Source organism: Danio rerio, chromosome 21 (assembly GCF_052040795.2).
Source record: "Danio rerio strain M-AB ecotype USA chromosome 21, GRCz13ab, whole genome shotgun sequence".
NCBI lineage: Eukaryota > Metazoa > Chordata > Actinopteri > Cypriniformes > Danionidae > Danio > Danio rerio.
In genome coordinates this window covers 1,002,814-1,015,808 of record NC_141041.1, presented here as the reverse complement: position 1 = coordinate 1,015,808, position 12,995 = coordinate 1,002,814, and the positions used below count along the sequence as shown (strand labels likewise).

Genomic DNA, 12,995 nt, shown 5'->3' with positions numbered 1-12,995 from the left:
ATGTTCGATTATATTTTCTGGGCATGACTATTTTTCAGTGAGGAGTAAGAGTTGTTGAAGTGTTAAAAGCATGGGGGGAGTGTCTGTCCACTAAATGCAGTTTCCTGTAGCCATATGATATTTAGTTGGAAAACAGTATTCACAATGTCAGATATTAACTTGTCTAAACCATCAACATAAAACAGACTACACTGGATGTTAAGTACAGGGATCTTTTACATTTTTTTTATGCCAGCCAGGGGCAGTGCATTCGTAGAGGTGACCCAGTAGAGGTGAGAAAGTCCTATTTGTTTTATTTCAGCAGTTTTTAATTGTTTTAACCCCATTTTAAGCTCAATATTATTCGCCCCCTTCAGCATTATTAGTTTTGGATTGTCTCCTGAACAAACCACTGTTATACAATGACTTGCCTAATTACCCTAACTTTACCCTAATTACCCTAGTGAAGCCTTTAAATGTCACTTTAAGCTGAAAACTAGTGTCTTGAAGAATATCTAGTCTAATATTATGTGCTGTCATCATGGCAAAGAAAAAAGAAATACGTTATTAGAAAAAGGGTACAACTGATGAACATTTCAAGCACCCATGATACTTTGCACAAGGAAATAGTTTTTATTGCAATGTGCATAACAATTAATATACAAAAAAAGCAATAACAGAAAGTACAATAATAAAATTAAAGAAAACAACGACAGAGTATAAAACATAAAATGTTTTTTTTTTTTCCATCTCAATGACTTTAATTTTATTTTCTATTGAAATTAGCAGCGAACATATGTTATATGAAAAAAACATTATAATATAAAATACATAAATAAAAATGGTCAACAACAATGATGAGAATAAATATTGCAAAGGACAAAACACAGACATGGTGTTGGAAACATTAGTAATATTATACATTGATATTACTCCAGCAGCATAATTATACAGTATGAATTAATGATCCAGAAATAAAACTGTTTTGTTTATTAAATCTCTGATAAGTGTATTTATAACACACCTCATTCTAATGGTAATTCACTGAGTTTATACTTTCAATAGCCATTTTTTTGTGTTGGGAGTAAGAGAGAGTATAAAAGGATAGCTTTGTGTGGACAGGACAACAAATGGCTGAAGATGCAAGAATATACGATAAAGAGTTTTAGGAAACTAACACTGGCTGGTTAAACCACTTTGGAGTAAACCTAGTGCTGTTAAAAAATCAAGCAGGATGACAGAACAACAGATATAGTAGGATAATTTTACAAATATTAAGTATACTATACTCAGATTTTCAAAGATGCGTCTATAGAAGGAAACAAAATCGGTTTTGAAGTGTTTGTGCCAACACTATCCTAGTGTGTATAGTGTACACTACCTGACAAGAGTCTTGTGGCCTATTCAAGTTTTAGAATTAGTAAATAATAACTGGACTTCTAGTTGGTGTCAGAAGTGTCTCTATGAAAGGTGAAGGCCTCTAGATTTTGCTGATTTGAGCTCAATAAAATCTGATCATGTCTTGATGTTGACTGATTTGATGAGGACAGTGCGGTCTGACTCTGCTCAGACTAAAGTGTCATCACTGAACAGAAATAATGTCCAGTATAGAATATAAAGTCCTGCTGCAGTGGAGACAGAATGAAGATTGTGTCTGACTCCATCATGAGCTTGGAGGACTGCATCCATACATCTCTGACATGACTCACATCACTGATTAATAAAGTCATCTGCAATGAAGAAGAAAGCGTTCAGCGGGACCCCAGAGTTCATCAAGAGTCTTTGTGTTCATCTTCAACACCTCCTCCTTCATCAGCTCAATGATGTTGATGTCTAGGGACTGATCCCTTTGTGGATGAGAAAACCAATACTACCCCATGCTGGAGCAGAAACTCACATCCTCTTGCACAGACTCAGAACGCGGCTCTTGTTTCAGTCGGTCTTCGTTCGTTTGGTGTGTTCATGCACAGCTCTTTGGTCCAGATGAAGAGGGCAGTCAGATCTTTTAGTAGTTTGCGTCCAGATGTCAGTGATGTTGTTGTTGTTTTGATGATACACCCTTTTAGATGGGCATCTGGATCCTCTGACACTAGAAAACACAAACATACATTAGATCTTAATGTTTTGGGATTTTGTGCTTTCAATATACACTTTTTTTAATTGAATCCTTGAAAAGCATTAACAACAAATGTCATCAATCAAACAACAACAATCCAGGGGTTTTCAGTCATTTAGTCCTTCATCAAAGTCCTTGCTCGTGTTGCTTTTAAGTTTGTTAATCCCTCAATAGACTCAAAATACATTTTCATTTAAATTTTACCCTTAGGAAAAAAGGTTTACACTTACAAAACTTGCTCGTGTGAATATCTAATTTGGTCAACAACAAAAAAATAAGGTTGATGAAAAAGGTATTACTTCCTTTTTCACATTCACGGAAACAAAGATAACATTCTTATATGTAAATTCAAAATCTGCCTTCACATAGTGTTTATACATGTTTACATACATGTCTTTCTCCTTACTGTGTATGATAGGGCCCGAAATCTTTATAAGAGATTGAATCATTAATTGAAAATGAGATTAAAAATCTTAATTTCAATGATATATTATTAAACCTAAAACAATTATGTTTGCATAATTATAGCCACATGCATACATTTATCTCATAGTTTTGATTTAGTCAGTTATCATTTTCTGTTTTAAAACACATAATTTTCATGTTTAATCATAATTTCACTAATGTTTAATGTCACTAATTTTGATTTAGTAAATCATAATTTAGACTTTTTTTAATGTTATAATTTCAACCAACTCATAATTTTCACTTTGCTTTGTCATAATTTAGATTCTTTTTAAAGTGATTTTTTTTCATACCTGGCAGAAGCTGTGAGTCTGTGAGACTATAAACTATTATGACTGATTATAGAAAGACAGTTTGATTAAACTGTCGGAATCCGTTGCATCAGACAATAAAAGCAAGAAAAACATTGAAACACTTACGGTTTGGTCTTACTCTCTCCACACTTTGACATCTAACAAGTCTGGCTGTGTTTCTCTCCTGAGCCGCTTCATTTAGCTTCTTTTTGGTCCTCCAGTCCTGCTGTTTTTCTGCTTTGCTGTGGTTTCTGATGCAGATCCTGCAGTTTTCTGGATGCTTCATTTCCACATCCATTTTATCTGTTAATTCACACAGATGACATGAACAGGTTAAAGACAGTTTCTGTTTTTACATTACTGTAAGGGTTGGGGTAGGGGTAAACATTAATAAAATACAATTCAGTAAATAATATTAATAATATTCACTATAATTATTGTTTTTACATTACTGTGAGGGTGGCTTTAGGGTTGGACATTAATAAAATACAATTATTGGGTGACTTAATAATAAATAATAATAATTTAATCATAGAAAAAGGGCCCTGTCCCTTACTCAATATTCATCGATTGGTCCAATTAAAGGAATAGCCCACCCAAATATGTAAATTTACTCACTGCTTTCTCTAAAGGTTCCAACCCTTTATGAGTTTGTTTATTCTTTTAAACACAAAAGAAAAAAAAAAGATTTTGAAGAATGATGAAAACCTGTAACCATTACTATGAGTGGTTAGAAATTTGAAATTTTTCTTTTTGAACTGTTTCAACTTTTTATTATTATCATTATTATTATTATTATGCAAGAAAAAAAAACATTACAGAGATACAATATGAACAATGTGACAAAGAAAGTTACATAAATATAATTCCAGCAAATTAAACGATTTAATTAAAAAAAAAGTTTAAATGATTTACACCAAAAAAGCGTTTTACATGCAATATAATGGTTAGAGTCTTTTAAAGAGTTCACATATAAATCAAAGTCCTTTCTGAAAATAAAAACGTAAGGGTGTTTCTTTGAAAATATACATTTATGGATGTAAAATTTTGCCAAAAAAGCAATAAAATAATAATAAATTTACAATGAGAAATATCTACATTCAGAGAGAAACCAAATACAATTTTGAGGGGAAATACAGAAGATTGAAATAAGAATGTTTGAATGAAATTGGAAAAGTCAACCCAAAACACTTTACAGAAAGTACACTCCCAAAAAATGGTCTAGTGTTTCATCATATTGAGTACAAAATGAGCATTTAGGGAAAATATTATTACATTTAGCTAGTTTGGTAATTATTGGTGAGCAATTATGAATGATTTTGATTGTGACTTCAACAGCTTTATTAGATAAAATATTTTTTTCCAAAGAAGCCAAAACTGTTCCCAATCTATACCATCAAATATATTATTCCAAAAACCTATATGCAAGCAGGTAAAGAGATCCGAGAACTATTAATATTCAAGTGAATATCTTTGTTTGACATAGAATTGTACGGAACCCTGGAAGGGACGTAGTGGAGGAGAAAAAAATTGGCTGGGTAAAAAAAAAAATAATGGGTGAAAGAAAAAAATGGGTGGGAGGAAAATATATATTTCTAAGTTTTTGCGTTCCCTCGCAAAGCTTTGCGTTATCTCGCAAATATGTTTTGCGTTCCCTCGCAAAGTTTTGCGTTATCTCGCAAATATGTTTTGCGTTCCCTCGCAAAGTTTTGCGTTATCTCGCAAATATGTTTTGCGTTCCCTCGCAAAGTTTTGCGTTATCTCGCAAATATGTTTTGCGTTCCCTCGCAAAGTTTTGCGTTATCTCGCAAATATGTTTTGCGTTCCCTCGCAAAGTTTTGCGTTATCTCGCAAATATGTTTTGCGTTCCCTCGCAAAGTTTTGCGTTATCTCGCAAATATGTTTTGCGTTCCCTCGCAAAACTGTTTCTCCACAAACACTTCCTGTTCATTTCACTCATGTTAACCCTCCCGTTTTTGCCGAAATTCTCCCATATTTTACCATTCTACCCCACTTTCTTTACATTAAATCTGTGCGTTGATCGTTGCCTTTCACTTTGCAACCTCTGAACCAGTGAATGCATGTATAAGCGCTGACTGACAGACGCGCTTCGTACAATAAACTGATCCCAGATCAGCGTATACGCGCCATTTAAAGGGACACTTCTGTTATCAAACAAGTGAGCAGCAAATGAATCTCATATTTTGTTTAGTTTGATAACAGAGGTGTCTCTGTAAGAATGCAAAGATCTATAATGAAAGCAGTCCATTACTTTAGGAAGTGTTTGTGCTCATTTAAGAGAAAATAAGCTGTTTACAATAAAACATGCAAGAGTCAGGACGGAGATGTTTCATATTGTTAATGTACACACGATTATTAATGTCTGTTTAAACATACACCCGCTCCTCTGTAAATGGCGCATACAGACGCTGATCTGGGATCAGTTTATTGTATGGAGCGCGTCTGTCAGTCAGCGCTTATACATGCATTCACTGGTTCAGAGGTAGCATATGAAAGTCGATCGACGCACATGTATAAAAACGGGAGGGTTAACGTGAGTGCAGTGAACAGGAAGTGATTGTGGAGAAACAGTTTTGCGAGAGAACGCAAAACATCTTTGGGAGGGAACACAAAACATCTTTGCGAGATAACGCAAAACTTTGCGAGGGAACGCAAAACATCTTTGCGAGATAACGCAAAACATCTTTGCGAGGGAACGCAAAACATCTTTGCGAGATAACGCAAAACTTTGCGAGGGAACGCAAAACATCTTTGCGAGATAACGCAAATCTTTACGAGGGAACGCAAAACATCTTTGCGAGGGAACGCAAAACATCTTTGCGAGGGAACGCAAAACTTTGCGAGGGAACGCAAAACATCTTTGCGAGGGAACGCAAAACTTTGCGAGGGAACGCAAAACATCTTTGCGAGGGAACGCAAAACTTTGCGAGGGAACGCAAAACATCTTTGCGAAGGAACTCAAAACTTTGCGAGAGAACGCAAAAACTTAGAAATATATATTTTCCTCCCACCCATTTTTTTCTTTCACCCATTTTTTTTTTTTCACCAAGCCAATTTTTTTCTCCTCCACTACGTCCCTTCCGCGGTTCCGTAGAATTGAGAAGAGTTTGGTCAACAAAAAGATTTGTGCTGTCAAAAATAAAAGAATCTAAAGAACCTTTAGGGCCAGATTTGACTAAAGGTATAACACAATCAGGGATTGCATGAAAAAGTATGGCACATTCTTTAGAAGGAACAGGAAAAGAAAACTGATGCATACATTTTTTGTATAAAAATAGACACCACAGTCATCTAACAGCTAAATAACTAAAAGTATAATTTTATTAGTTATTTAAAAAAACTGTATATATAATATTTTTATTATTTAAAATAAAATAGGTACGTGCAGACAAATTATAATTATATGTAAAGGACCAACATATTAAAGCCTGCTTATGAAAACTAGATATGTTTAATGGTATTTTGGTCCCTGAACCTTTCCTCAGGTATCAGGTGAAAAAGTAGATCCAGTTAAAAAAGTAGAGCATTTCATGATATATTGCATAAAACAGAATGAAGTGATCATATAAAGAAACTTTTTAGAAGATATAAATACGATTTAAACAGCATGTGAATGCGTCAAACCAGAAACGCAAGGTAGTTTCACCAAAAGTTTCAGTACAGAATATCACAAGTCAAACTCTAGTGTGGCCACATTCAGCGGTGGTGAACTGAACACAAACAGGACAGCCTGCTGTGACTGACACAGTAGTCTCTTAACCAAACGCGTGCAACTGATTAATTGTAAGAAACTTTTCAGATCATATCGAAGTTTAAACTGACTGAAATTATCATTGCTGACTATATATTTTTGATATGTTGAGTGCTATTATGAGGATTCAATTTAATTTAAATTGGTTCAGTTCAGTTAGAAGATCCAGTTAAAAAGATTTGTTCGTGATCGGTCATCATTTATTCCAAAGGGAAATATATCCTGTTTGGAAATCTCGCAAGTCTGAGGTGTTGTTGGTGGAGAAGTGTGCAGTGCACAGTTGTTTGACCACCATGCTAAACAGCAATGTCATGCCATGCTCCTTTGTACTGTGCTATTCAGAATCAAGGACAGTGACTGCTTTGAGTTTGTCTTGTATGAGAACCAAGACCAGTAAGAGTAAAACTAATTTACCACAGTAAACAATACATAAGCGTGTGAGGACATTCCAGTTTTTGGCAATACAATCGCCCGCGTCTATTTACGGTGCAAGCATATCCAGCATCACTTGACATCTTAAGTAATAAACCTCGGGCTACAATATCGTCCTCTGTGTTTAACAGAAGAAAAAAAAAATTTTTAATAAGTGTGAAATGTAAATGATAACAGATTTTTTTTGTGTGAACTCTCTCTTTAAGAATAGCAACCTGCGGTAGCAAAACAAACACTGTATTTTGATTTCCTTCAATCTTACCATTGACAGAGTCAATAATAGTCTAATTCAAGACATATTCAAGACATATTTCATCAGATTGAAGTGTTTGATTAATAATAGTCTGTCAGTAGAGAGCAAACCAAAATGACAAAGTGAAATTAAAATTGTCACAGCATCAGCCAAAGATGGTTATTTTAATTAAACTAGTTACTGTTTGATCGCTACAATCTAATATATATAGAATATGTATCAGAAAAGTAAAAAAAAATACCTGAAAAGACCCTCTGCTCGAGCTGTAAAAGACGCCAATGAAAACATGAGGTTTAACGTTAGGATTATAAGAGAGAGAAAAGAGAGAGAGAAAAGCAGGTCACACCTCGGATGTGGCAACATTATGAAGCAGGATTCTAAGAATGGGGGTTCTGAGAATTTAAAAAAACATCACGCCACATCTGCTTTCTTACCGTTCCAAGTAGACAACCACAACTACATTTTTATATTACACATAACAATTAAACTAACGGGGCAGTTGTTATATTACATTTTGTTCTGACTTTACATGTAGTATAAAATATGGCCATGTTATATTTTAAATTAATTTAAATCAAAAGTATAGAGGCTGTGTTTTTTGTATTTTTCAGTTTGTGTTACTGTACAGTAAGACCTTATCTGGCTGTTTATGCTACATTTTCTGGCATGTGCATGTCCACCAAAGACTGTAAAGGTTTGCACACGTGTTTTGCAGTACGTTAACTATAGAAATATTACCCCCGGCCAAGTATGAAGGTATTTTTGGTGCAAAACTCCCAAGCAGCTGTAAAAGTGTAATTTGCTGTTGTAAAGAATAGCCACACATGTGTATCAGTAAACTTGTACTTGCAGAGCAAATTTACAAGTGTGCAGGTATTTTTTGTCTCCAACAAACACAATGCAACATTTACACCTGTTCAAATCCTGCAGTGCAGGTGCACAAATCCGATCGGACGAATCACAAATACAGAAACTCATCCGCTCATGTTCTTTGCTACTATTGTTGCAGCCTGCAGTGAATATTGTGCAACACACATTCACACATCTGGGGCCTCATGTACGAAGACTTGCGTGGAAATCTTACTAAAACATTGCGTACGCACAAAGCTGTAAATGTGCGTACGCAGAAAAAAATTCAGATGTATGAAACACTGCGTACGCCGAATCTCACGCATATTCTTTTGTACATCTGAATGAACGTGAAACTGAGCGCAACATGCATGAGCACAAAACCCCTCCCTGCCTCCTCCCCCGGATGAATATGCTAATGACAATGCTAATGGCAAAACCCAACGAAAAAGCAAAGGCAAAAGAAAGCAAAAAGAGAAACTTTGAACAGAATGTGAATTGGAGGTGCTCCTTTCAGAGGTAGACCGGAGAAAAGCGGTGTTATTTGCAAGTTTGTTCTCCGGAATTAACAGCAAAAGAAAAAAATAGAGTGGGAGAGTTTAGCTGATACGGTTAACACAGTTGGGTCTGAACATCGCACTGAGTGCATTAAAAAAAAGAAATAGTGTGTTTTATATCTGTAAAATGTTGCAGTACCCTTATCAGTCTCAGTGGCGCAACTCGGAAGACACATGTGATCATGTATTGACATGTTCGAGCATGAACTCGGTTCCAATCCAGCGTCTGATGATCTCTTTCTTATTTTTTCCCCCGCTACATATCAGATTTTGCCAACTATTTATCACGAGAAACACAAGTAGGAATCATCAATAAGTTTGTGCATATTTAATTTGCACATTTGTTGAATGGAAATGTTTCTGATTCACGCATGCAAATTCATCTTCAGATATTGTCTTTATAGCAATGTGCGTGCAGTAGATCGCTCAGATTACATTGTGAAAACAGGTGACCGCTGCAAATTGTGCTTTAATGTTTAGCTGGTCAACTGTATGGTATGGAAACCTTATATACCTGCTAGATGAACCCGTCTCATACAGCTGCCATTGCAAGGCTCAGACACTTTGTGGAGAGGAATTTAACACAACTGCCTCTAGGAGTCGCCAATGGAAATAAAACAGACACGCACAAAAAATGTGCATACACCAGCCAAAAAGCTGCCGTGAAGCTGCGCACATTCCCACGTTCAGTTCATTGTTAGTAAATCCAAACGTGAGCGATTCTGAGCGTGAAACCTGGCGTACGCAAAGTTTTTGTGCGTACGCAGCGTTGATACATGAGGCCCCTGTAGATTAGAATGTGTATCCGCGCAAAGAGAGCTGAACGTGTGTAGAATGTTTGATTTTTTTTTTCTAAGCATGAACACAAATATTTTCTTGCAACAGCTCAAATCGGCCGCTAGGAGTCTCAAGCATTGTTTTACACCTGCAAATCTACGTTTCATGCTCTCGCTCTTCTGCACCATACATCACTGTGATATATGGTGCAAAAGTGACTTGTGTATCTGCCAACCAAAACGTGGGCTCTCAGAGAAATTCAGCTAATAGGGGATGGGGCGTGACGTCAGCGCTCTAGAGTTGTGGCGGCGGTTCTGTAATGATTACAAATAAGTTTTTTGGAAATCCAAATATCTGCATATAATTTACAAAAGGAGCTTTCTTAGGTTATAATAATTTGCTTGTGACTTATGTATTTTTTCCCCCAGATAGATATTACAATTCAAAAAGGGAGGTCTCTGCCAATACTAATACAATGCACTGAATGCTGCAGATATTTCCACTGTTTTTGTTCGAGAAATGAAAAGTCTACCCAACAAGAATGTAAAGCATTTGTTTTATTTGATGTTATTTTCTACGTAAAACTTATTATTAATCCAATTATTATTTTTCATATTTTTTCTCTGCATTGTTTACAGCTTGATGACTTGTAGGACCTCATAAAAAAGTACACAAAAATAAAGTTTGTTGTGAGAAAATTACCCAGAGTACTATAATTTATTGTATGTGAAGAAATTTATTGTATATGAAGATAATATTCATTCCCTCAACTCAATACGAAACAGTGATAAATGATAAAAAAAAAAAACAAGAAATGTCTGAAAATATTGAAGTAACTGAACAATATCTATTTACAAATACAATTAATAAAAATACAACAGAGTTAATGCATTAAATCAAAATCCCACAGTAGTAGAATGTTTTATGCTATCTATTAAATTACCCAATAATTTGTATTTTTTAAAGCCTAGCCCCACCCAGCCCTAAACCCAACCATCACAGAACTGTAAAGATATAAATTATTTATATATATTTATTCATTCATTTTCTTTTCTGGCTTGGTCCCTTTATTAATCAGGGGTCGCCACAGCGGAATGAACCGCCAACTTAACCAACATATGTTTTACGCTGCAGATGCCCTTCCAGCTGCAACCCATCACTGGGAAACCCACACACACTTACTCACACTCATACACTAGACAACATTTAGCATACCCAATTTCCCTATAGCGCATGTATTTAGACTGTGGGGGAAACCGCAGCGCCCAGAAGAAACCCACGCGAAGACAGGGAGAACATGCAAACTCCACACAGAAACACCAACTGACCCAGCCGAGGCTCGAGCCAGCGACCTTTTTGCTGTGAGGCGACAGCACTACCTAATGCGCCACTGCGTCACCTATTGTTATACAGTGTCATAAATGCTGCTAATTGATGTGCATAATGCACATCCGGCTGCATGTCTGATCTAGACTTTACCCGCAGCACACTAGCCTATTGCTACTGACGGCGCTTGTGGTAATACCATCATTCATCTAATTTTTTGCTTGAACAACTAAATGAATGCTTAAATCTATTTAACTGAATGTATTGTAATTACATTACAACATTGATGATGTAAAAACAACCTTGTGAAATTGAAAATACTCACATTGAGCTGTCAGTTTATTAGAAGTTTATTGTTGGGTTTAAAACTCTAGCTGTGCATAGAGCCCATTGTGCATAAACAAATTTGCTCCAAATCCTCGTTAATATCTAATCTTGTGCTAACTAACATTAGCAATGTTACAAACACAGTTGGGCAAGTTGCTTCCAAAATCTAATACATTATATTTTAAAAGTTACGGTCATGTTTTTTTTTGTAATTGATTACATTACAATATTAATATCTCAGAAATGCAATACACTACTTTTGTATTACTTTAAGGTTACTTCAACCAAAATAACCATAATAACGTATGACTCTTATGTATTAAAGTATGAATTTTCAATATGTCTGTTTTCAAATACATTTTGCTATTAATTGTAATTATTTAGAAAGATTTTTGTTTGCACAAGGAGTCTAACAGCCTGTGATCATCCACATAGAGATCTGATCATTTATTTGACATATTTTCTTTTAAATATATATATATTCATAGTGCTTCACCTTTTACACATTATATATATATATATATATATATATATATATATATATATATATATATATATATATATATATATATATATATAGCTTTGCATGTATGGCTATGTACTAACCTTAATCACTTCTGGGGAAGAGGACTTTTTACAGTAAAAGGTAGCAATTTTATTTTATCTAATATATGTATTTATAATATCCACAGATTTTTATAGTCAATCAAATGAACTTAAACTATTAAAAATGCAACAAACATTTGTATTGGTTTTTAGTATTGGTTTTGCTTAAGTTGCACACTAGTTTGATCATGTATAAATGTCATTATAACTATATTGTATAAATCTTATCACTAAGGCCTACATCATGCTGACAATCGAAAACTAAACGACATGACATAACAGGCGATTGTCCTCTGAGTGCAGCTTCAGCTCTCATTGCGCGTGCAAAAAAAAAAAAAAAAAAAAGGTCTCCCCGCATCCATCTCAGTCTTTATCATTTCATGAGCGCGTTCCGCGCTGCTTTATTTCCGCATCTTTATATCGCGGTTCAAGTGCAGTGCAGTGAAGTGTCTCAGACAACACGCGCAAGCCGCGGTTGCGTCACAACTTTTATAGCAGGAGAAAACAAATACTATGGAAGTCATTAGATACAGCATTCTTACAAACATCTTCTTTTGTGTTCAACAAAAGGAAGAGAATCAAGCATGTTTAGGCCTATTACAAGCAAGGACGAGTAAGTACAGTAAGTGATAGAAGTGTCAGTTTAGGGCTTTAGGCTGTCATGGCAACCATACAATGCACACTGTGGGATATGCGCACTAGGACACATGTCAGCGTAAGCTCTACGGAAGATTATCAAACTTTAGCGTTAGTGACGAGATTTTATAGTCTAACAAGTGCAAACATTACATTAAACAAGGGATTGGAGATGCGTTTATACTAAGCATTCTAAACTGTCCCCGTGTAGCTTACCTTGTCATTGTTGGGGTTGACAGGCATTGTGCTGATAAACTTTCTAAACTCCGGCGACAAATTCAACTCCAGCAACAGTGGAACAAGTTTCCCGCAGATGTTTATCACGCTGCGGCTGCAGTGACGTGGTTTCCGGGTGCAATTTCCTTTTTCTTTTTCCGTTGCATTTCTTTATATATTTATTTTTACTCAGTAATGCTTATGATTTAAAATGTAGCGAAGTACAATACTTTAGGCAAATCATACTTAAGTAAAAGTAAAAGTACAGATTTTAAACCCTACTCTAAAAAGTACAAATTTTGTACAAAATGTCTAAAATCATTATTAAAATCCTAAGCTAATTGCTCAAAACTGGCCATTGCGAAGGGCCCTTTGTTGGATGCTTCAGGCA

The 12,995-nt window shown here is 35.3% G+C and overlaps 1 long non-coding RNA gene across 1 annotated transcript; it reads right to left on the bottom strand.

The window, feature by feature from the left end:
* Window positions 1-589: 589 nt before the first annotated feature.
* On the bottom strand, window positions 590-12,680 carry LOC141379936 (uncharacterized). Its single transcript, XR_015519824.1, has 3 exons — window positions 12,605-12,680; window positions 2,980-3,156; window positions 590-2,068 (listed from the first exon to the last, which is right to left on the bottom strand). It is a non-coding gene; the product is annotated as an uncharacterized LOC141379936 (long non-coding RNA).
* Between the last annotated feature and the right edge of the window lie 315 nt (window positions 12,681-12,995).